Source organism: Corapipo altera, unplaced genomic scaffold, assembly GCF_003945725.1.
Source record: "Corapipo altera isolate COAL_440 unplaced genomic scaffold, ASM394572v1 57, whole genome shotgun sequence".
NCBI classification, from domain to species: Eukaryota; Metazoa; Chordata; class Aves; order Passeriformes; family Pipridae; genus Corapipo; species Corapipo altera.
Genome location: NW_020884905.1, coordinates 2,753,920 through 2,757,851, shown reverse-complemented (window position 1 = coordinate 2,757,851; position 3,932 = coordinate 2,753,920).

Here is a 3,932-nt window from a genome sequence, read left to right as displayed (position 1 = left end):
CCCGCCTGGGCCCGCCCCGCCCGCCGCCGCTGCCGCCGCCGGGCGCCGCCCGGGGGTCCGGCCGGGGCGGGGAGCGGAGCGGAGAGGGGGGACGTCAGCGGGAAGGAATCCTTGGCCAGCGGGGGCCGCCGCCGCGGAATGCGCCGCCGCCGCGGATTTCTGCGGCACGCGGCGCCCCCCGGGGGATGAGGGGGGGATCTGGGCGAGGGAACGGCGGCCGCGGTCCGGCGCTGCCCGGCCGTTCGCAAGGCCTCCCCGCCCCGGTCAGCGAGCGGCCGGTACCCGGTGGGAAGCTCCTGCCGGACCGGGATGACGGCACTGAGGCGCAGGGAAACCGGGGAGGACGGCAGTGGCGCTCCGTTCCTGGCGATGCCCGCCCTCGGACCCTTGCCGGACGGTGCGGGACCGGGGGCTCCCCCCGCCACAGATCCCGCTCGGGAGCCCGGGCGGAGGGGTACCGGCCGCGGGCAGGGCTGGCTGCCGGGAGAGCCCTCGGCCGCTCCTGCGCACCGCTCCCATGAGCAGCCCCGGGGCCCGAGCAACTTGTGAGATTCCTTTAAAAGGTTACAGAATCTCAGGAAACTTGGAAAAACGCTGGGAGATAGCGAAAAGGGGGAGGGGAAAAGTGCACAAGTCGTCGAAGTGAGATTAAGGTGTCGCAGGACGACGGGTTCATGCTCTTTTCGAGCTCGTGGTTCCTCTGCTCCACGTTGTGGCCATGGATCCCGTGGGAGCCAGCACCTTCGGATTTTGGTGCGGGTCACCCGCTTCCCTACGGCGTTAAGGCACTAATGGACAGCGCAGGGCTGTGTTGGTGGCCTCTGCGGAGGGCGGCCAGTGGGAGTCCCAAACCTCTGTGGAAGGCACAGGGCACACATAAGGGTTTGCGTGCTGGGCATACCAGTGGGATTACACGGGATCCAGCCCAGGGAGCGTTTGTTCCTGGCAGCCAGCGGTGGACCACGACTGGCTTCGGCACTGAAGTCGCTTTGGAAAGCAAGTACACAGTGTACACTTGGTCCATTGAATGAAGTACTGACCCGAAAATACAGCACTGTGCTTCCTTCAGTGTTAGTGTAACTGTAGGCATACAAAGTAACCTTTCAAGTACAGTTAAATTTTAACAAATTTGAAAACAATAATCGTAAAATGATCTGCTGGTAGGACTAGTTGGATAAGGCACAGCAGGCTGTTGGAGCCTGACTGCTGGAGCTGAGGCCCACTTAGCCACCTACTTGGTATCCTGCAGAAAGAACAATTCTGTGCTTCCATTTCATAGCAAAAAGTCAGGACTAAGCGTTCTAACTCCAGTTGAAACCAACGGGGCTCTTTCAAAAGACTTGTGGTGGAAGCCCTGTGGGGCTGTAACAGTCCTGAGGAAACTTGCAGGGCAGCCAGGAGGTTGTTTTATGCTGTAGTGCTGTGGATCAGCTCAGCTCAAACCGTTTCTCCGCTGCATAGCCTCTAAGGAAAACAGCCAGGGCTGTTCCTAATTAAAGGAAGCAGAACTGCCTAAACTACCCATTGGGAAAAGGAAACTGTGCAAGAGAAGCAGGAAACTGAAGAATGGGGTGAGGGAAATGGTGGTTCACGTAAACATAATGAAAGTTCGTTAGTTTTCAGACATTCATGTAGGGATAAACTCATCTCTCATGACCTCAGAGAACATGTGATTTAGGACTAGATTCAATATCCTCCAAAGTACTTGGAAATGTTTCCATTGACTTAAGTAAAGTTGGATTGGAACATTATTTGTTAATGCTCTCAATCATTTTTGCTACAGTACACAGTGGCTTGAGAAGTTTGAGACATTTACAATTGGTATGCTTTTCTTAGCTCCATAAATTGTATGTTTCATCAATTTTGAAATAAAATGGTCCTGATTAGTAGCAGACAAAAATATGGCCTACTATTTTCTTGCTGTACAATCAGGTTTAAATTATCCTCAAATAAATCCTGTAGTTTGTGGGTTTTTTACATCATCTGAGCAGGGCACAAATACCGTTTGTTGTTTTTATGCTGATACTGAATATCTGATAAGAAAACTACCAGTTTTTTGGGGTGATTGCTGCCTTTTATTTTGTGATCAGTAACATACTTACACCCTGCAGAAAAGGTTGTAAAAAATACTTGAGTGTAGTTAAAAACACATTCTGTTTTGCATCACTCTGATAACACAAAGCAAATTTAAGCTCATCAGTGCAGTACAAAGCAGCTGGAGCATACTGGGAAATCTGGCTAATTATGGGTAAATCTCTTATCTTTGCCCTATTTTTCTACATTTCTTATTACTAAGGCTGTGTGTATGGAAAGAGGATTTGCACAAGAATTATTCCCCACCTGAAATCATAATCGTCTTTGTGACATTGTAATAACTTCTTCAGCCACCACATGTAATATCATAAACACGCGCTGATGACTTCAGTTGGAAACTAGAGAAAAAGCTCTGAAGAGACTAAATCTGTTTTCTTGGAAACATGGACCGTAATCTTACAAATATTCTCACACATGGAATTATTATAAGCATATGTGTAATGCTATTAAACTCCCTGAATTTAAATTATCCCTTGTGTAATTCCACCATAATCTGTAGAATTAATGTGGCTCAATCAAACTATCAAATACATGTTGTGATGTGCAAGAGGGTGACTGGTGAGTCCTACACATGGAGTCGAGTGTAGCCATGTCTGAGGTGGAGCATTGTCTCATTCCTACCCATCTGATCCTGATAAAGGGCCTTGGTTTAATCAACTTGCTCAGCTGACGAGGAGTGGGATGATTTCCCTGAAGGATAGAGGCAGTTTGTTTGGAAGAGCTAAACTGTAGAGGAAAAGAATTTGCCAGGACTAGCTCCAAAAGGTGAGATATATATGGGAAGGAGGAAGGCTTTGGTGAGTGGTGTGGGATCTGAGGGAAGGGAGTAGGGTTCTGAACTGGGGAGGATGATGGTACCAGCCATGGTGCTGGGTAGAAGTAGATGAAGAAACAGACCACTGGGTGTGTGCTTGTGGTCATGGGTGTGATTTTGCCTGGAGCGGAGGAGTAGGTTCCTGGGTGGGAGGTGGGAACTACAGTGCTTGAAAGTACTGGAGCACAGGAAGAAGTCAAAGTAGGGTGTTGTGCCAGCTTGGTATGGACAGGCGGGGACTGGTGAGGAGGGGTCCTGCACTGCACTGCTATCAATGGAGTTCACTGGCCTGCAGGTAACTGATGGGGGAGTTACAACTATGTTATTTCCTAAGGATTAAGGAGTAAAACTACTAGTGAGTGAGTATACTGATCTGGTGAGGCAAAAAGAAGGTTGTACTGCTCGCTTTCCCTTAGATGTGCTTCAGCTAAGAAGCAAGGAGCTAACTAAGCCCTTTTGTAATTCTCTTGAACTTGGGGGTGTCTTTCCCAGGCTGCCCTGTCTGACGGTGTGTTAACTACTCCCGGTGTTGTGAAATGGCCTGTCCTAGGGTGGTAGTGACACTAGCACTCAATAATTTAGCCTAATTAACTTCTGTGACTAAAGTTATTAAACTGCTGTAGGATAAATACAACTTGTGACTCTAGTAAGACTTGCATCTTCCTGATGGTTGATGCCTGTTAAGACCAAACATTAGTACAATATTCAGTAGCATTGAAACTGCAAAACAAGAACTCCACAGAAGAGCCTTAGTACTATGCAAAACTGTCCTTAATTTTTCCTTTTGAAAATAATGCATGTCTTAGGTAAGCGCATATAATGTTTGTTCATATGTTTCCTCAAATACCTACTTAAAACATTGCTGTGCTGATACTGCTAATTACTTTGGAAGATTTCGGAGTTATGCAGCATTGCCTTTGGTACTTTAAATTAAACCTGCCATTCTGTATGTGTGCTGTATTGCTTCTCAATTACTTTAACAGATTATTCTCATCCCATGGGAGATCCTGTTGCCTTGTAGAAC